Here is a 22,511-nt window from a genome sequence, read left to right on the forward strand (position 1 = left end):
TGGAGTGCCTTGCCTCACTGGGTAACCAGAGCCAGAGGCTGCCCCTCCCTCTAGCAGCCTCCACAATCAATTGAAAAACAGAAACCCTAAGAATGGCTCCAGGCTGGGCTCTGTGAGTTTTTTCACAAAATAGCCCCAGGGAAAAGCTACTGATTGTTGAAAGGCCTAAACTCTACCCAGAAACTAGCCTCACCACTGCATCCCCCTCTTTTGTGATTCTCAAAGCAGATCACCCTCCCATTAAACTAACCTGGGAGGGGGATCTCAAAATCTTGGGTAAAGCAGAGCATTTTTCTGCCTGTTGGAACAAACTGACTTAAGAAACCAATCAAGCCACAGGACCTCAAGCTGACCAGAGACTCCAACAAGAGGCTGGTTACAGACAAAAGGGAGATACAGGATTCTTCCCAACCCTGCCCCCTCCAAAAAAATCAAAGAACTTTTTTTTTTTCTTCTTCTTCTTCTTTTCTTTTTTTTTTTTTGGTACCTTATATATATATATATATATATATATATATATATATATATATATATAAATTTTTTTCCTTTTTTAAAATTTTATTAATCTTTAATTTTTGCCTTTTTTGAAAAAATAATTGTTTTCCAGTAACTTTTTTTTCCTCTTATAATTTTTATTTTAGGAATACGTGAATGTGCATTTTCCTTTCTTTTCTTGTCTTCTTTCTCTTTTTTTTCTTTCTTAACTATCTTTTTGTTTTTTGTCTAGCTCTACTGAACTTCTGATCTTTTTTTCTCCCTTTCTTATCCCTCTCACCTTTTCCTCTCTTTTGATCTTCTTTATGTGACTTAACTCTTGTCCTGCACATCCTCAGATAAACCCGTACTTAACTAGTAGACCCTATCCCCCATTGTGTACACACTTAATCCACAAATTTATTACTCAATTCAAAACCTCTGAGACTTAAGTTCCTTAATAGCAGTACTACCTCTTTATACCGATATAATATTTTAAGCATTTTTTTGAGTTTTTCACTTCTCCTCTATGTCCCTTCCCTTCTGTTAATATACTCACATTCCTCTCTAAATAGATGGTTTTTTGATCTCCATAATAATATTAATTTTTACGTTTCTTTTTTTTTTTCTGGTCTCTTTTCATTTCCCTTTCCCTTTCTTCTTTTTCTCTCTCTCTCTACTTGCATCCTACCCAACCTATATCCTGCATTGGGATTAGGACATAGTTAACTCTCCCTGTGCCTCCCCACACCAATCTATTCCAATTTTTTACCCACATCTCTCCCTAACCCTAATAATTTCTGGTTTTCCAAATTCTTCTCTGCGGTTTGAAGCCCATTAACATATGTTGAATAGATGTATCTGTTGAACTAGATTGTATCTGTAGACTATTGACTGTAAAAATGCAAACGTTGGTTGATGGTTGCCTTAAGATAGTGTTCTAGTACAAAACTGGTGCTATTTTCATCTCAAATGGGCAGAGTAAGCCGGAAAAACACAAGAAAAATGGCAAATCTGGGTACCTCAATTCCCAATCTTGATAATGAGGGCTCAGAACAGATAATGAATAATCCAGAGGAGAGTTCCCAAATAGCTCTACAAACACTGCTGGCAAACATGATAAATGAGAAGTTTGACAACTTACAAACGACTCTGTATGAGCGTGATAGGGAGAGAGAGGAGGCATCCCAAAAATTTATACAGGAATATCATAAGCGTGAGGAAGCTACTCAAAAAATGATACAGGATTTGTGTGAACAAATTGAGAATACTCAAAGAGAAATGGAGGAATGGCATGAGCAGGCTGAGAACACTCAAAGAGAACTGCAGGAATCCCATGAATGGGAGGAAAGAGAACTGAAGGAATTCCACGAACGGGAAGAAGCTAATCAAAGAGTAATACAGGAATTGAGAGACCAGGTAGAGAATACACAAAGATCACTAAAGGCATTCATGGAATCCATTAACAAAGAGCTGAAGGAAGTCAGGAAGATCACAAAGGGAATGCTGAATGGAATCCAACAGAAGGAATGGGTGTCCAAAGAAACCATAACCAATCAACTAAGTGATTTGAGAACAAACACTGAACACCAAATTAAGGAAGTAAAGAAATTCATACAAGACCTAAAACAAAGCTTCGACAAAGAACTTGAAGCCATCAAAGCTGACCAATTAGAAGGAAAAGAGATTAAAAACAAAGTAGAGAGTCTTGACAGCAGGTTAGACCATGCAGAAGATCGAATCTCAGGGATTGAAGACAGCCTAGATATTATAGAGAAAGAACATACAACCATCCAAGACAAGTCAAAGAAATATGATAGATCTATTCAACACCTGGAAGACACCATCAGAAGGCCTAATCTAAATAATGGGTGTAGAGGAGCATCTAGAAACAGAAGTTAATGGTCTAGGAAATTTGTTTAACAGGATCCCAGCAGAGAACTTCCCAAACATACAAAAAGATAGGCCTATTCAGATACAAGAAACTTTTAGAACCCCAAATAGACCAGACCAGAATAGGACATCATACCGTCACACTATAATCCACACAGGATCAACTCAGAACAAGGAAAAGATCCTTAAAGCTGTCAGGGAGAAAACGGTAATCACCTATAAAGGGAAACCAATTAGAATCACCTCAGATTTCTCAGCAGAGACAATCAAAGCAAGAAGAGCCTGGAATGATGTATGCCATGCCCTAAAAACAAACAACTATTAACCAAGAATACTGTACCCAGCTAAACTCTCCATCATAACTGAAGGCCAAATAAAAACCTTCCATGGCAAAGAAAAATTGAAACAATACATCTCCACCAAACCAGCCCTACAAAAGATTCTTAAAGATGTCCTACACATAGAAAACCAACAAGACCTCAATAAAGGCCAAAAAACTGCACCCTAACTGAGAATCCGAGAACCATAGGAAGAACCCAGTTTTCACAGCCCCCATGAAGGTGGATAACATGGCAGGAACTCCCAAATACCTCTCAGTCTTATCTCTTAATGTTAACGGACTGAACTCTCCAATTAAGCGACATAGACTGTCTAGTTGGATTAAAAAACAAGACCCTTCTTTCTGCTGCCTGCAGGAGTCACATCTTGCCCGTAAAAAAGAACACATTTTCAATGTTAAAGGCTGGAACAAAATCTACCAAGCAAAATGCCCCCATAAACAGGCGGGAGTTGCAATCCTAATATCAGATAAAATAGACTTCAAATTAAAATTCATGAGAAGAGATAAAGAAGGTCGCTACATACTAATTAAAGGATCTCTCCTTCAGGAGGATATTACAATTCAAAATATCTATTAGCCAAACAATGGAGCACCCAAATTTATCAAAGAAACACTACTTTCCCTCAAATCCCATATAGATCCAAAGACATTAATTGTTGGGGATTTTAACACACCACTCTCCCTACTAGGTAGATCAACTTGGCAAAAACTCAACAGAGAAACCACAGATCTAAACAGCTGCATAGATCAACAAGACTTAACAGAAATCTACCAAACATTTCACCCAGCAGCATCAGAATACACGTTTTTCTCAGCAGCACATGGAACGTTTTCTAAAATAGACCATATTTTACGCCACAAAGCAAACTTGTCTAAATTCAGAAACATTGAAGTTATACCTTGCATCCTCTCTGACCACAATGGAATAAAATTAGAACTCTACACCAAAATCCACCAAAGAAAGTCCAGCATCACACGGAGGCTGAACAACAAACTGCTGAATCATGAGTGGGTCATGGAAGAGATTAGAAAGGAAATTCAAATGTTCATGCTATTCAACAAAAATGAACACACAAATTACCAGCTCCTCTGGGACACAGCAAAGGCAGTACTCAGAGGCAAGTTTATAGCTCTGAGCTCCTACATCAACAAATTGGAGAGATCTGAAACTAACAATTTAATGACACATCTAAACCTCCTTGAAAAAGAACAGCAAGATAAACCCCAATCCAGTAGATGGAAAGAAATAATCAAAATTAAATCAGAATTAAATGAATTAGAATCCAAAAAAACTAGAAAGAATCAACAAAACAAAGAGTTGGTTCTTCGAAAAACTTAACAAAATTGACAGACCCTTAGCAAATCTTATCAGAAAAAGAAGAGAACACACCCAAATTAATAAACTCAGAGATGAGAATGGAAATATCACCACGGAAACAACCAAGATTAAGAACATTATAAGGGAATACTTCTCAAAACTTTATGCTAATAAGTTTGAGAACTTGACAGAAATGGACCTTTTCCTAGCAAATATTGACATGCTAAAACTAAACCAAGATGAGTTAAACTATCTTAACAGGCCCATATCAAGCATTGAAATAGAAACAGCAATAAGAGATCTCCCAGTTAAGAAAAGTCCAGGACCAGATGGTTTTACAGCGGAATTTTACAAGGCCTTCAAAGCAGAGCTCACACCAATACTCCTCCAACTCTTCAATGAAATTGAAAGAGAAAGCTCACTACCCAACACATTCTATGAAGCCATCATAACCCTCATCCCAAAACCAGGCAGGGACTCATCAAAGAAAGAGAACTATAGACCCATTTCTTTGATGAACATTGATGCAAAACTTCTCAACAAAATTTTGGCCAATCGACTTCAACAACTCATCCAAAAAATCATACACCACGATCAAACAGGAATCATTTCAGCGATGCAAAGCTAGTTCAATATACGCAAATCAATTAATATTATTCATCACATCAACAGGAGCAAGAATAAGAACCACATGGTTATCTCAATAGATGCAGAAAAAGCATTCGACAAGATCCAACACCCCTTTATGATGAAGGTTTTGGAAAAATTAGGAATCCATGGAACATTCCTCAATACAATAAAGGCTATATATGACAAACCTACAGCCAGCATTATACTCAATGGTGAAAACTAAAGCCATTTTGTCTTAACTCAGGAACAAGACAAGGATGCCCACTCTCTCCACTTCTCTTCAATCTAGTAATAGAATGCCTAGCTACAGCAATAAGACAAGATGCAGACATAAAGGGGATCCAAATAGGGAAAGAAGAAATAAAACTCTCCCTCTTTGCAGATGACATGATCTTGTATTTAAAGAATCCCATAGACTCCACTCCCAAATTACTCAAGCTGATTCAAAACTTTGCAATGTAGCAGGTTATAAAATTAACCCCCCAAAATCAATGGCTTTTCTGTATGTCAACAAGGAGAAACGTGTGGCTGAAATTAGGAAAGCAACTCCATTTGTAATAGCCCCACAAAAAATAAAATACCTAGGAATTAACTTAACTAAAGAAGTGAGAGACCTCTATGATGAAAACTTTAAAATCTTAAAAAAGGAAATCAACACAGAACTTAAAAAATGGCAAAACCTCCCATGCTCCTGGATTGGCAAGATTAACATCGTGAAAATGGCAATACTTCCCAAGGCTATCTACAAATTCAATGTGATACCTATCAAAATTCCAACCTCATTCTTCAAGGAAATAGCAGAGGCAATCCAAAAATTCATATAGAACAATAAAAGACCCTGAATAGCAGAAACGCTCCTCAACGGAAAGAACACTGCTGGAGGAATATCAATACCAAATTTCAAACTCTACTATAAAGCCATAGTAATCAAAACAGCTTGGTATTGGCATAAGAACAGACCTCAGGACCAATGGAATAGAATTGAAAACCCAGAAATGAACCTACAGACCTATAGCCATCTGATCTTCGATAAGGAAGCTAAAACAATAGAAGGGAAGAAAGACAGCCTCTTCAGTAAATGGTGCTGGCAAAATTGGTTAACTACATGTAGAAAACTAAAGCTAGATCCTTATATATCACCCTGCACCAGAATCAACTCCAAATGGATCAAAGACCTTGAAGTCAAAGCAGATACTCTGAAAACATTACAGGATGGAATAGGAGAAACCCTAGGTCTCCTTGGCTCAGGTCGAAATTTTTTTTTTTTTAAGAAGACAACTTAATGTTTATTAAAATTGAGTATTCACAGTACTACTAAAGGCAGCTTTTAAATTGCTCAATATATACAATGAGGTATATGGAAAATGATGTAGGTACAGAAGGCTCTCTAATTCTGCAAATTCTTTTTGCTGTCTTTGGCAAATATATGTAAGAGATGTGCCTATCTTCAGACTCTGATTTGTTAGCACTATATAAATAATCCCCTTATTACGGTATTTGATGGGAAAGACAGTAGAGATAAACAGATAAAAACAATAATTATTTACATAGCCTTATTTAATGATTATTAATATCCCTAGTGAAAACATAGGACTTCTACCAGTTAAACAGCATTCTAGCAAGAACAAATACATCATCACACAGATACTGTTAAACGAAGATCCTCTTTGTACACCCAAATTCATGAACAGGCCTGGATGGCAGTACATATTGCTCATTTATTATGGATGGATTTCCCATTTTACAAACAAAGCTCTCATTGTGGTTTGAGAATATTTTTTGTATGTATTTTCTGACCCCACAGAAGGCCGAAATTTTTTGAATAGAGACCCGGAAACACAACAAATCAAAGAAAGGTTGGACAAATGGTATTGCATAAAGTTGCAGAGCTTCTGCAGGGCAAATGACATAGCTAGCAAGATCAATAGAAAGCCCACAGATTGGGAGAAGATCTTTACTAGCTATACAACGGACAAGGGTCTCATATCTAAAATATACTTGGAACTCAAAAAATTAAATCCCCCAACAACAAATCCTCAAAGAAACAACTGCTCAATAAATAAGTGGGAGAAAGACTTAAAGAGAAACTTCTCTGAAGAAGAAGGAAGGATGGCCAAAAGACACATGAAGAAATGTTCAACATCCCTAGCCATAAAAGAAATGCAAATTCAAACAACATTCAGATATCACCTCACCCCAGTTAGAACGGCAAAAATCAAGAACTCTAACAACAACAGATGCTGTAGGGGATGTATACAGAAAGGAACCTTACTTCATTGTTGGTGGGAATGTAAACTTGTTCAACCACTTTGGAAAGCAGTATGGAGGTTCCTCAAAAGACTTCACATAGAACTCCCCTATGACCCAGCAATCCCACTTTTGGGCATTTACCCAAATGTTTACAAACAAGACCACACTAAAGCTACCAGCACAACAATATTTATTGCAGCATTATTTACCATAGCTAAGATATGGAACCAACCCCAGATGCCCCTCAGTAGATGAATGGATCAAGAAAATGTGGTATATGTACACAATGGAATTCTATGCCTCCATCAGAAAGAATGACATTGCCCCATTTGTTAGGAAATGGAAAAACTTGGAAAAAATTATATTCAGTGAAGTAAGCCAGGCCCAAAGAAGCATAGGTCCCATGGTTTCCCTTATTTGCAATATCTAGTATATGTATGAGTCAAGCGGAAAAGTTCAAAAAAGTTGATGTTAGGCGAAATCAACACCTAGAGAACTAGTGAAATAATTTTTCTTTCTTGCGATTGTTTCTAACATATTTATAAGATGATTTCTTTGTTGCTTTGTATGTCCCTCCCTCTCGTTATAACCCCTCTTTTCACTATATTTTTTGTTGTTATAATTTGGGGTGTGGAAGGGAAAAAAGAAATTGTTTAAATAGGGATACAAGTGGACCCATTGCAACAATGAGATGTACAAGACCTTATGTCGAAAAATGAACTTTACAATATTGGTGGGGGGTTGGGATGGGGGGAAGGGAAATGGGAGGGCAGAGATGGTAAGGGGATACAAAGGAGGAGGTAACAATGCTTGATAAGAAATGTATTCATTACCTTGCTCATGTAATTGTAACCCCTCTGTATGGAATTTTCACAATGAAAAAACATTAATAATAACCAAAAATGAAACAATTACAGGATAAATTATTTTTGAGGCTCTGGCTTCCATTCTCAACATAAATAGAAAATGCAGGAAGTAGCACTGTGTCTCAAGTGGTACAGTTCTACTCTTGAGCTGAATTGCTCAGCGACTATGCCCAGGCCCAGAGTTCAAGTTGCATGACTAAAAAAAAAAAATGGAAAGAACCATTTCTTCCTTAGCCACAAACATAAGGGTGCTCTTTAAAGATTTTTGTAATTGAAAAATTCTCATTGTACAAATGAGTTAATGCAATTTCAAAAGGAAAGTCTAGAAAGTCAAGAAAAGCTCAATAATCAAATTCAAAATCTAGTTCTTACTTTTTAATGCAACAGTCTCTCTCATGTCTCTCATGGGTAGCTTCTATTGTAATTTACTTGGGAGTCCCAAGAGAATATAACTCAGTTTCAAATAACTCAAAGAACATCACTCCTGTTATATTACTAAGCTACATTACATCTGAGGCCTAGTGACCACATGAAATCACCAACTTTACTCGGGATGACTTCTGCCCTTGGGCAATAATAACTAGACTCCTTCACTGGTCTGAGACACCAAGATACTTCAAGAGACATAAGTCCCTCCTCTTATCAGACTTGCCAACCCAGAAAAACACCTGTTCTCAATATATGCTTAGCCATGAGTGGCTCACCCCTCTCATCTCTCAGCAATCTTCTCTTTTCCCTCAGAAAGATGAAAAGTAGTTCGAAAGTCTCTTCAACTCTTGTACAAAACATACCTATAGCATGAGATTCTCAGCATTGAGAAGGATGTCGTAACTACACCTGCCTTCATACTGCTGGTTCACCTTCTGAAACTTCTCAACCCTTTCTTCAATGATACTGCTGTCTGCTGTCTGTAGAACTGTTTTCCATCAGTACCAGCTATCCACACAGCTCCTTATAGTCTTCATTCAACAGGATCCATGAACTGAGTGTCTTCAATCTCCTCTTTTAGTTTTCTTTTTGTCGGTTGTGGGGCTGGAACTCTGACCCTGGGTACTGTCCTTCAATTCTTCAGTTCAAGGCTAGCGCTCTACCACTTGAGCCACAGTGCCAGTTTTTGGCTTTTTCTGTTTATGTGTCTGTGAGGAATTGAACCCTGGGACTCATGCATCTGAAGCAAGTACTATACCACTGAGCCACCTTCTGAGCCCCCTTCAATCTCCTCTTTGCTGATAGTCACCTGCATGGAAAAATGCAATTGGATATTTAAAATTGCCAACAAAAAGTGCCCTTCCCTCCAATTAATGGATTGTGAATTCAGTTTTGTTAGCATCTTGAAGGACTTACATCTTTTTCTTCCTCTTAGAAACCTAAGGTTTAGCATGATCAGATATACTTTTGCTGAAGTAACAAATTTAGGTGGCCAACAGATCCTTTACTCATTTCACATCTATTACTAGCAGGTTACATCAAACATAAACAAGAAAGGCTTAATAAATTAAGCACCACATAAAATTCTTCTGCAAATATTCTATCTGTTCCTGTGCCAACATCATGTCCTTCTCTGGAATATGTGGCTCAGGTTGGCCTTCATAGTTGGAAGTTCTTTCAAATGCAGAGTCCTGTGAACCAACGACTTCTCTAGTTCCTACATTTAAACACAAAAAAGAGGGTTTATTTTTTTTAAAACCTTCAATACAAGCTGCTGCTTTTCCCCACACCTAACCTAATCTTTGATTAAACTCAATGGGAGGGGCCCAGCCAAGGAGAGGGATCTTAGAAATGAGAAACAGCCTTAGTCTCCTGAAGACCTACCTAGGTGGTCAGCTTCAACCTGAGTTGCTCTCAAAACAACATTGATTTCTTCAACTCCCCTTATCATTGCCTCAAGTTCGTCTTTCATGTTTCTATAACTCACCGTTATTTAACATATAGCTCAACACTCCAACTTAGTGGATAGTGAAGTTAAATAATTACTTGAAATTTAATTATCTTATATTTATAAGGTTATACAAAGTGAAACCTCATTCTAAACTGAGAAATGCATTCTTGCTAAAGTAGTCATTGCATAATCATTTCTCTTCTACTGGAGTTATTGTTTGGCTTTTTATTTTTATTTTTATTTTTGTTGTCCATGAAGCTTGAACTTTGGGCCTGGCCCCTGTACCTGTGCTTCTTTGAGCTCAAGGCTAGCTCTCTATCACTTGAGCCATAGGGTCACTTCCACTTATTTTTGAGTAGCTTATTGAAGAGTCTCAAGAACCACTATCCTCAATTCTCAAGTTCCTGAGTAGTTAATATTACAGGCATGAGCCAAGCCACTAGCACCTGCCTTGGGCTAACGTTCTAAATGAAATTGTGTAAGAAAAAAATTGTCTGTTAGTAAGGATCAGTAAAAAATTCCCTCTGACTTTGGAAACATTTTTTCTTGGTTTGTGTATTTTTCTTGCTGGTGGCAATCAAATTCAGAATTTCATGCAAACTAGGCATACTATCACTAGCCATACCTGGAGTTATTTTGTGTTCTATTTATTTTACTTTTGGAGGCTGATTCTAGGACTTGAACTCGGGGTCTGGGCACTGTCCCTAAGCATTTTTGCTTAAGGTTACTACTATGCCACTAAAGCTACAGCTGTGTTTCCAACTTTTTGATTGTTAATTGGAGATAAGCCACATAGATTTTTCTCCCTTGGGTCAGCTTTGAACAAAGATTCTTAAACTTCAGCCTCTTGACTGGCTAGGATTATAGACTTGAGCCACTAGCATACACTTATGTCTTTAAAAAATATCCATTAGTAACAATAATAAATGACTTATTATTACTACAGGATCACACCTACAATGCTACCTACTTGAGAGGCTGAGATCTGTAGATCATGGTGTAAATACATCATGGTTAGACAATTCAAAGTTCATTAATTTTTGTATGTGCTGGCCCTAAGGATTGAGGGCTTCAATTCAAAGCTTGAGCACTATTTTTGAGCCATAGTACCACTTCCAGGTTTTTCATAGTAGTTTTTCAAAGTAGTTCATAGGACTACTGGACTTTTCTGCCCAGGCTGGCTTTGAACTGCCATTTGTATCCTCCTGAGTAGGATTTAACCAGAAAAGCCACACTGAAGGTGCATACATGCTCAAATGGTAAATGCTAACCTTGGCTGGAAAAAGTTAAGAGGATTCAAGCCCCAGTATTGGCACATATACACTTATATGAATGCATGTGCATACACACACACACACACACACACACACACACACACACACACACACACACACACACACAAAACAAAAAAACCAGACTCCTATACCAAGTACCCCAGGATGAAAAAAAGGTAAAAATAACAAATTATAAGATGGATGATTATTTTAAGTAGCTTCAATAGTTACTAACATGGCTATATTGTGGCTTAGGTGGTAGAATGCTTTCCTCCCATACACCAGTTCAATTCCCCATGTTGTTCAAACCAAACCAAACGAACATAAACACACCAAGAAGCATATCCTACAAAAGATATATAATACTATGTAACAAACATTAATTATTAAAAATAACTGAAAAACAGCTAAATACAGCTATGTCAAAATCATGCATGGGGGGCTGAGAAGGTGGCTCAGTGGTAGAGCGCTTGTCTTGCATGCTTGAGGCCCTGGGTTCGATTGCCCAGCACCACATAAACAAAAAGAAAAAAGCCAGAAGTAGCTCTGTGGCTCAAGTGGCAGAGCACTAGCCTTGAGCTGAAGAGCTGAGGGACAGTGCCCAGGCCCAGAGTTCAGGCCCCATGACCGGACCCAAAAAAAAATCATTCATGGGAATACTCAATATCTAAAGAATGTATTGTTTTCTATCAAATCAATCTATAAATTGAATGCAATTTTCTGAGAAGTCTTATCAGGACTTTTTATAGTTTCAGGCTGGATAGCTTAGGAAAAATGAGACCTGGAAAATGACATCTAGGAACTCTGATAGAAACAATACATTTAGAAACATACATGCACTATCTTCTTTGCTTCTAACTCAGGGTGCGTTCATCATCTTAAGGATAAGCATCTGTTCTATGGCAAAAATATATGCATTCTTTCCTGTAAGAAATACACTAAAGGGGCTGCGAAGGTGGCTCAGTGTTAGAGTGCTTGCCTTGCATGCATGAGGCCATGGGTTCGATTACTCAACACCACATAAGAAAAAAGAAAAAAGCCAGAAGTGGCGCTGGGGCTCAAGTGGTAGAACACTAGCCTTGAGCTGAAGATCTGAGGGACCGCGGCCAGGCCCAGAGTTCAGGCCCCATGACTGGACCCTCCCCCCGATAAAAAGAAATACACTAAAGACTGAATCACCAAATAACCAAGAACTCAGATGGTGTAACCCCAGAGTGATTAAGAGCAAAGATAAACACCTATATATATGGCTTTATGACAGGACTTGCTTTTATTATATAAATGCCCCTGATGTCAAAGAGCTCTTTGCGTCTACCGTTAAGAGCACTCACACTCTGAGTGTGCCTCTGTCTTTCTGTTTATCTGCTTATCTGTTTGTTTGCTTGCTAACTCAATAAAACATTGCCAAGTTTTCTTACCATGGTGACTACTCTGCAAATTTTTATTCTGTGACCAAGGACCCTAAGTCAAGAGTTCCTACTTATAGAGGGAAACTTCCCCAAACCTCACCTGGACCCAGTGACTGTTGTTCCTCAAAGTTATGAGTTGAGTTGCTGAGTGGTAGAGTGCTTGCCTTAAATGCAAGAGACTCGGTGTTTGGTCCCCACTAACAGAGGAGAGGAAGGATTTCTAAAGATCAAAAGACACAAAGAATATGAAAGAACAATTTTGGGGACACACCATAACTCAAAATGAGGATTTGTTATACTAAAGCCTAGTAATCAAGACAATCTGGTATTACAGCTGAAGAAAAAGTATTACATAGGGTAGAGAACTGAGAACAAGCCTATGTAGAATCCTGAGATTTGACATTAGACTATTCAATAAATAGCTATTTGGAATAGCTAGCTATTTATATGGAATAAGATACAAAATAGACCTTAACTTAAAGCCATAGCAAACAATTCCTAAAAACAAAGGTAGAAAGCAACACTTAAAAGCTTTAAGAATGAAATAAGAGTGCATTTTAAGAATGGAGATTTTCCCCAAGGAAATGAATACAAAGGTAGGAAAATATCAATAAGTTTACATTACAGCAACACCTTGGTTGAGTAAGTAACATCAAAAAAAATATAAACATCCTCTCTTAAGACTGAAGACATTTAAATAGTATGTATTCAACAAAGGAACATTTCAATCAAGAAGATGACAGATAGGATACATGATATTGAATAAAATATCTGAGCATGCAATTCACAAGAAAAGGCATATGTGATGTGGCAAGATTTATGAAAAATATTCTGTCAGGAACAATAAAGAGATACCACACTTGTCAGACTAGGGAAAAGTTAAAAATATACTGGACAATACCAAATGATTGGAGAAGGATTATATAAGAATATATGTGGATATGGATACAAACTTTATCATTATGCAAACTGCATATAGAGGAGTAAAAGTTATCAAACACTACTGACTAAAATTCATGAAGAAAATGTTCATACATAATATGAAGGACATCACATTTAATATGCACTGTCATAAGTATTTGTGATGATTTTTAGTACACTGGAAAATTTTTCAAGGAAGAAAAAAGGGGGTAAGAAGCCTTAATAAGGACCCTCATTTGTGAAATAACTTCAAGTACCCCACTACTTACTAGTTCGTAATGTTTTCTTTTTTGTTTTGCAATTCAGTTCCCACAGGGCAAGGGCAGGAGAGGAACAGCTTCCTTTGAATTGGGGTCATCTGCAAATGGTACCTGCATCTAGGACAACACAAATCATGAAGCTAGAGGTTTGCAAGATTAAGAAAAACAGGCTAATGGCCATGACCTCTTTGTGGAAGGGGAAGCACTGGATGGGGTGAGCAACAGTATCCCCTGCTCAGGACTCATAATCCCAGTATATAGGCTATAGTTGGGAAGGGTGGTGGACATACTCCAAGCTCCAATGTGCCATCTCTTCTGCCCTCTAGAGCCCACCCTTAGTCCAACTGGCACCACATAGGCACAATCATGTGTCCACATTCCATGAATGGGTTCCCATAGAATGGCAGGGTGGGAGCAATCTTTACATGAAAATGGATATATCTCAGATGGTACTGTCTCTGAGGCTGACAAATCATGAATAAAGAGTTCCTTTACATGATCAAGAAGAGGTCCTCACTATGAAGTCACTGTACAAGGTAAACGACTAGTTAGGGAGGTAGCAACATACCCAGATCCAAGTTAATAACCCCAGGCTACAAAGGCATTACAGGGGTATGGACACAGGGCCTGGCCCAATATGCCCACAATCAGGCCTATCTGGCATCATGTATGTGCCCTCTTATGAAAGTGTGTACTGGGGCATAGGCCTATCAGAAGGGACCAGCAAGACAGTTGTCCACATGGTGAAGAGCAAGCTACCAGGCATGACCTCTCTTTAGCAGTAGTAAGCACTATTTAGGAAGGTAGGCAGCACCCCAAGTTCCAGGCGTATAAGCCCGACTCCACAGGCCTGTGAAAGGGATGTTTTATAGTCTCCAACCCCAGCCTTTTTCTCTTGGGTCCAAAAACACCTAGGACCTATCCAATTTAAAAATAGGTTAAGTGCTTTCATGGGAAAATGTGTATACACATGCACAAAATCCCTGACCCATGATTTCATTTTCACAGGACAGAGGAGGGAATGGAATCACTTTGAATTGAAGGCCTCCCAAGGCTACACTGAAATTAACCAGCTAAGGAAAAAGGACAAGCTATGGCTTCCCTTCTTCTGGATGCAATATATTGCACAACAAGGCCACTCTGGCACCACATTTGTGCCCTCCTGTGAATGTGTATACACACATGCACAACACATATCACAACTGGATTCCCACAGTTCCAACCGGGAGTGGAACCACTTACTGAGAAGGACATAGGCACATATAGCTGCACCTGGGCTGACTCATACCAGGAAGCCAGAGGTCCCAAAGTGAAGAAAAACTGGCCGCCTTGTATGGCTTCCCTGTAACCGGATAAGCCCTGGTTAGAAAGTGCAGCACCATGCCAAACTCCAGCCCTGTAATCCCAAGCAGCACAGGCCATACTCTGCAAGGGAGACATGAAAGATCTACTCTCTAAGCCTTTCTTCCCTTGGGCTGGCATCAGCACCCAAGTGGGAAAATCTTGCCACAGGTCCTTGTGTTCCACAAACTGGTGTATACACAAGCACAATGATATACTCACTCAACCCCACACAAATATTCAGTTACCACAAAGGGAGAGTGGTCCTATTTGCATAGAAACTAGGGCATCTGGAATGGCACTGTCACCTGGGCCTTCAGAGAAGGACCTGCAAGATGTTAGTCCAAGAGGGAAAGAACAGGGATTTGGGCATGCTCTCCCTGTAGGAGGAGGAGCACTGGTTGTGGAGGGTGGACGCATGCCCACTTCGAATCCCACAACCCTGGGCTATACAGGACACAGCTAAATAGCAAAACAGGACAACTTGTAGTCAAGGAATCTCCAAGTCTTCTTTCACTTGGGTACTATAATATATAGTACACAACCAGTCAAATCTGACACTATGTACATGCCTTAGTGTGAATGTGTGTACATACATGCACAACTGCTCACCAGTGATTTGGTTCCCACAGTGTGGCAGGAGAGGTCTAACATAAAATGAAATGGGGGCATGTGGGATGGCATCTGTTGTGGCCTGGCACAGATCAGGAATTTAGATTTCCTTAAGGTAAACAAGAGGCTCTCAATCATGTATTCACTTTAGCAGGTGAAGCACTAGTTAGGGAATATGTTGGAAGCATCCCCTGCTCCAGACCAATAATCCTAGGATACACAGGCATATGCTGGGTAGGTATGTGGGGCCACTGGAGCACCGTGTATGTACATTACTTCAAATGTCTGCAAACCCTCTCACACTTGACTCTTTTGGCATAGAGGATGAGTAGGATGAACTTACTTCAAATCACATGTATCCAGGATGGCACCCCCAACTGGGCCCACAGGACCACGAAGAGATCATGAAGCTGAAGTTGAAGGAGCCCTTGGGTATGACTGCCCTGTTAAGAGGTGAAACACTGGTTGAGAAGGGTATCAGCATCTGCAGCTCCAAGCCCATAACCTCAGCCTACACAAGTCATAGCCTGGGAGGCATGAAAAACCATGCCTCGAATGAACATTAGATGCTACATGAATGAGAAAATTTCCATCCATCATAATCACAGCCATATAATGTATATTATCTAACTATTTGAAGTAGGTGGAACATGGGTTTTTCTTGTAATTTTCAAAAATATAAAAATTAAGATCTTTTTTGTTTTTGGTTTGTTTCTTTTTTTCTTTTGTTTTATCTTGTTTTGTTTTGTTTTTGTGCCTGTCTTGGCACTTCAAATCAAGATCAAAGTGCTGTTCCAAAACCTCTTTGTGCTGAAGGTTAGCCCTGTACAACTTGAGCCACAGCAGTATTTCCAGCCTTCTCTGAGTAGTTTGTTGGAGATAAGAGTCTCATGAACTTTTCTGCCATGGCTGGCTTCAAACCACAATCCTCATTTCACAGCCTCCTCACTAATTAGAATTACAGGCCTCATGGATAGTTTTTTAAAACAGTTGTACAATGTATCAATTGGTTTTTACAATGCCTCTTAGACTTTGTCATAGTTTCCATCGACTCTTCTAATCTATAAAAACCCCACCCATCCCCTTTCTTTCCTAGTTCCATTTAGACATATGTGCATTGAATCTTATGTTGTATTTTCCAAGCCATCTACTCCCTATTCCTTTGCCTCTTTCCATGTCTCCTTTAACACCTACCCAAGGACAAGATAAGCTTCATCTTTTTACTGTTCGCATATGATATTGTTACATCAGAGAGGTTACAACATACAATTGAGTCATTATGTCGAAAATGAACTTTAAAACTTTGGTGCAGAGGGGGCTCGCAGGGGAGGATTAGGGGGGGTGGGGGAGGATGGGAAGGGATGGGAAGGGGACAAAAAGAAGGAGCCTAAAATGCTTGATAAGAAATGTACTCATTATCTTGCCCATGTAATTGTAACCCCTCTGTACAATACTTTCACAAAAAAAATTAATACAACATAAAATTTTACTGCTTTCTGTACTATATAGTCTGAACTCATATATAATTAATGGTCATGTGTTTTACTTTTTTCAAATTTCATGTTCATATTTTAGATCTAATATTACATATGAAAGGTTTTACACTCAATTTCTCTTTCTGAGTCTTTCAACATCCCTTGCACATGACCATGCATGTGTGTGTATGTGTATGTGTGTGTGTGTGTGTGTGTGTGTGCGCACACACACACACACATGCTAGTTCAGGTTGACAAATGCAGAGCCTTATTCACTTTTTGCTTTTTTCCTCAAGGCTAGTACTTTACCACTTAAACTACAAATTACTTCCTGCATTTTGATGGGTACTTAGAGATAATTTTCCTTAGTAACTGGTATTATTATGTATGAACCACCCAGTTCAACATATTATCACACTCTAAAGTCATTTTCAACTTCCCAATTTTTAAAGGAAATTATTGATAGGGCTTAAAACTCCAAATAAACCAGTAATCTACTGTAACTTTTGCATTCCCTTTTTCATGCCAATTAGATTATAGATAGCCTATTATCTTTGAATGCATAGTCTTTGATATCACAAAAATTATGTTCCTAAATACACCTTTTTCCTATCATACTTTTTCCTTTTTGGCTGTCATTTATGTGGCATTTATTATTATTTGTACCTGGAAGAAACATTGCATACTTGTACTTTTGTTTTCCAAAAGTCTAAAATATTTGTCTAAAATATTTGTAAGTCAAATACAACTGAGTTATTTCTAACTGCCTTTGGAATATAAAGAAAATTTCATTGTATGTATGTTTATATATGTATATATGGTACGTATGCAGGTATATGTGTATATATATATATATATATCACATTTTTTGATCCATTCATCTATTGAAGGACATATGGTTTGGATCAATATCTTAGCTATATTAAATATTGCTGTTATAATCATAGTTGTGCTGGTAGCCTGAGTATGGCCTTGTTTGTGATCCTTTGGTAAATGCCCCAAAGTGGGATTTCTGGTTCATAGGGGAGCTGAAATGTACTCATTACCTTGCTCATGAACTGTAACCCCTCTATACCGCATTTTTAGAATTAAAAAAGTACAAAAAAAGACAGAAGCAAAGCCAAGAATGTGCTGAACCTGGCTGTCACTCATGAATGCTCACAGATGGCTAGGAGAAGGGCCAGGCTAGTGGTACTATGACAGGCTTGGCTTTGGCTTCTTCTTCAAAATGAGAAGTGAACAACAGGAGACTATTTTGTAACTAATCAACACTCAATTAGCTAGGGGTAGAAAACAAAACAATAACAAAAAAGAAATATAAAGAAAACTAAAATATAAAGAAATCTGTGTTTAAGAGCATAGGGAGTTTTAGGCTCATGATTTGGGTATGATGTCAACTTAGCTCATCTCAGAGAAAACAAATGTAAAAACCCAATGAATTATTTTTAACATACCTCTTAATTTTTCTATCCCCAATTTTCTTGTCTTCTGTTCTTGATTCTTGAACAGATAACCATTTGAGGGGATGTCGTGGATAGATGAGTATGGAGGAAGCATCAGCAAACATGGAAAAGCAAATCCGGCCATACCTATATAGAGTGTCCATCCAAACTGTTCGGCCATTTATGCATAGATAAATCCAACTTTTGCAGAAAAAAGAATAAGTCCTTGAAACATCTGTTCAGCTAGCTTCTTCCCCTTGTAAACCTGGTTGTTACCCGGCGTCCAGCCCATGAGGGCTGTGGAAGTGGTTGAGTCAAGGAGTATTGCATACTCCTGAATGGTTCGCTTTCAGGGTAACTGGAGGCAAGGAGCCAAGATTGGGATCTGGTAAATTGCTCTAAGCCTTGCTTTTGAGGGTTAATGGCTGCGGCTGCCCATACTGGCTGCGTCTCCATGGCGACGGCATTTTATCAGCCTCTTTTCATTCTTTTCTAACACCTGAAATGGCACCAATTTAGACATTTTAAGATATTACTTCACTCATCCCACTTTCACCTATGCAATCTTGTAGAGGTCCAGTAGTGTCCCAATCTGGGCAGATTTTAATCCTGGTGGTCTTGTAAATGCTGCCACAGTTTTACAGTTTCTCATACAAGACTGGTTAAGGATCTCGTACTTCCTAAAGAGGCAAATGAAGGGATTTTTAAATGCTATCCAACTTCCATATTGAACCACATAAATATCAAATCCCAAGGTCAAGTTATAGTTTTTTTTTTTCATTTCTTCAACAGAAAAAGCCAATCCCAAAACGAATTATAGTTCTTGAAAATCAAGCTGCATAATGAGCATAGAAATTTAGGGAGTTTTTCAAAACGTAAGATTTTGATTGTTTGAATGCTTACTTCCCTGCCAATGAATATGTTAAAACATTATCTCCAATCAGGATAAATTGCAAATATTGTACTTATGTTTGTAAATAGGAATAAGTAAGGACATGAAGGGAATTTGTCATGCAAGACATAACGACTTATACATCTCAGGGGTGGGGGTAGGCGGGTGGGAGGATTGGGGGGGCAGGTGGAGGATGGGAAGGAATGGAAAGGGGAAACAAAGGAGGAGGCTACAATGCTTGATAAGAAATATACTCATTACCTTGCCCATGTAATTGTAACCCCTCTGTATGGTATTTTCACAATTAAAAAAAAAAGAAAGCAAGACAAGTTGTGAGGCCTCTCCTTACTCATCTCGTAAGCTTCTCCTGACAGAACTGATGTTGGATTTGTCTCAGATAATACAAAAAATTCGAAAATCAGCTTTGCCAATCAAACAGGTACTGTGGATGATTAGTACAATATATTGATTGCACAGTTTCAGTCTGTAGGCCAACACAAGGTGCTACAGCTGGCTCTGGCTTTAGATCTTAAACTAATGTTAGTGTTGCCACTAGAGTGGGCTCCAAAAAGAGTCAAAAACATTCTAAAAGTCTCAAAGTGCCTAACAATCACACAAAAACTTACTTTGTGAGTTGGTCCTAAGGTATGAAGTTCAAACTGGAGTTGGGAAGAATTTCATTGTGTCTAGAGCCCATGAGGACTTCACACCTACTGAACCTGTTTAGGATTTCTAGTGTTAATGACCAACTGTCCATTCCCTGGAGAGCAGCAGAGCTTGGGTTTTCCAGTGCCTGGGGGAATGCTGTTACACTGTACGTGGTTCATATCTATGCAATGTATTAGAACAACGAGCTCTTTTCCAAATAATCCTGTTTGATTAAAGTCTCACAATCTGCTATAAGCTATCCTTGCTCTGTCTATATATAGGTTAGGGAAACTCCTTTCAGATAGAATCAGGTGCCCCCTTCATAAATATTAATTCTTTTTCTCATGCAGCAAATAGTTGAAGTTGGATTAAGAGAATATTTTTTTCATTCAAAAGTAGAGGCACAAAAAAAGATTCCGAAGATACCACAGCTGTAAACAGCACACACTAAAGGGCCAGCCTAAGCCAGCATCTTCATGGCACATAAAATGTGGTGCTGAAAGTAACCAGTGAGGGTGCTTCTCTGATCTGAGCACTCCATTTTCAGGCTCTATTTCCAATGCTTTTCCTGCAGGTCAAGAGTTTCACATTATTAGAATTGGCACTCATATTTTGAACAGATAGTTCAGTGCCAGGTGGATGTTGGCAAACATCCAGTAGATGGTCGGCAGAGTTAGGCTGCATATTTTGAAGAATTCACCAACTCCAACAAGTCTAAGTGTAGGATACCTTGTAAAAGACTCATCTGTACCCAAGTCACAATGTCTATATTTACTCCATGATACCCTTATGGCATTAGGGATATGTAAAATTACTCTAGGGAGATATCTGTTATTCCTATAACAGGTAAAATCTTTCCTCCATTACTTATTGTGATCAGAAATGCATAATGATTCCTATTAGTGTATGTGGACAATTTGTAAATTGTAGCTTTATTTAATATATCATTGATTCTTTTTTTTTTTTTTTTTGGTCCGGTTGTGGGGCCTGAGCTCTGGGCCTGGGCACTGTCCCTCAGCTCTTCAGCTCAAGGCTAGCGCTCTACCACTTGAGCCACAGTGCCACTTCCGGGTTTTGTCTTCTTTTTTATGTGGTGCTGAGGAATCGAACCCAGGGCCTCATGCATGCAAGGCAAGCGCTCTACCACTGAGCTACCTTCCCAACCCTATATCGTTGATTCTTAAAAACATCAAATGGATATTTGAATCATTTCACAAGATTACTTTCTGAGTACTTGAAACAACTGCTGGCTTCAGGGAGACTTCTAGTCGATGAGACAAGCAGGATCGCTCTGGCTCCAAAGGCCCCACATGTGTACACAAGGGCAGCACTTGTGGTGAGTAAATATTTCCACTCACAGAGCTTCTCTCTCTCTGACCACAATTCCAGTCATCTTCTCCTGGACACTGTCTCCAGGTATTCCAGTATGCCCTAAGTTGTGAATGGTCCTTGTTTTTCTAGCCCATAAAAATTGAAGAGCTAAAATGTAAAATAAAACACTACATTACAGACAACATAAAAGAAGAAACATCTTATTTAGACAGTAAGCTACTGATTAAAACTTCAAATAAATCAGTAAATAAGAGCAAAATTTGACAAATGGGGTTACACTGAATTAAAAATGTGGCACAACACAATAAACAGTAACTAGGGTGAATAGATGGCTTATAGATTAGCTTAACATCAGCCAAGAACTTAATTATCAGAATATGAAGGAAGGTTAGAAATCTAAACTCTTAAGTAATGTTAATGAACACATTGGCAAGCAAATTTAAAGATATTCCTGACATCTGGAAGTATATGGGGCCAATTAAAATACAAAAATAGATGCTCAACATCCTTGGCATAAAGGAAATGCAAAGCCAAAGACATTGAATTTTTCACACTTCAATGACAATGTCTATCACCAAGAACACAAATAAAAATGCTGGCAAAATGAAGTAAAGTGATCACTTATACACAATTCATAGGAATATCATTTCATACTATGGAAATATATGTAGTTTCTCACAAATTATAAATAGCTGGATGCTTGTGGCTCACGCCTGTAATCTTAGCTACTCAGGAGGCTGAGATCTGAGGAATGCGGTTCAAAGCCAGCCTGAGCAGGAAAATCTGTGAGACTCTATTTTTTTTTTGGGGGGGGGTCCTGTCGTGGGACCTGAACTCTGGGCCTGGGCGCTGTCCCTCAGCTCTTCAGCTCAAGGCTAGAGCTCTACCACTTGAGCCACAGCTCCACTTCTGGCTTTTTTCTTTTTGCTTATGTGGTGCTGAGGAATCGAACCCAGGGCCTCATGCATGCAAGGCAAGCCCTCTACCATTGAGCTACCTTCCCAGCCCCTGTGAGATACTTATCTCCAAAAATCCACTAGAAAATCAGAAGTGGCACTGTGGCTCAATCTGTAGAGCACTCTTCTTGAGCTGAAGAGTCCAGGGACAGCACCCAAACTCAGAGTTCAAGCCCCATAACTGACAAAAAACCCACAAAAACGATAAATAGATTGAAGATATGAATCAATACCACTACCTTATGAGATTGAGGTTCATTGCATATGTACATGTATGTGTATAAATAAACCCTCTATAG

General features: G+C 38.7%; 2 long non-coding RNA genes across 3 annotated transcripts in view; both read right to left on the reverse strand.

Annotated features, from left to right (window-relative positions):
* The window catches only part of LOC138822163 (uncharacterized), a 31,513-nt gene extending 22,721 nt beyond the window's left edge, over nt 1–8,792 (reverse strand). Inside the window, exon 1 of the long non-coding RNA XR_011370369.1 lies at nt 8,563–8,792. This is a non-coding gene — a long non-coding RNA (uncharacterized lncRNA). The remainder of the gene's footprint in view (nt 1–8,562) is intronic.
* A 120-nt stretch (nt 8,793–8,912) lies between these two features.
* LOC138822164 (uncharacterized) lies at nt 8,913–13,907 on the reverse strand. Of its 2 annotated transcripts, none has more exons than XR_011370370.1 (3): nt 13,524–13,907; nt 9,116–9,416; nt 8,913–9,008 (listed from the first exon to the last, which is right to left on the reverse strand). It is a non-coding gene; the product is annotated as an uncharacterized lncRNA (long non-coding RNA). The 2 variants fall into 2 exon arrangements; XR_011370371.1 differs by lacking the exon at nt 13,524–13,907 and adding an exon at nt 12,434–12,467.
* Between the last annotated feature and the right edge of the window lie 8,604 nt (nt 13,908–22,511).

Source organism: Dipodomys merriami, unplaced genomic scaffold (assembly GCF_024711535.1).
Source record: "Dipodomys merriami isolate MVZ:Mamm:240054 unplaced genomic scaffold, mDipMer1.0.p SCAF_993, whole genome shotgun sequence".
Taxonomy (NCBI): domain Eukaryota; kingdom Metazoa; phylum Chordata; class Mammalia; order Rodentia; family Heteromyidae; genus Dipodomys; species Dipodomys merriami.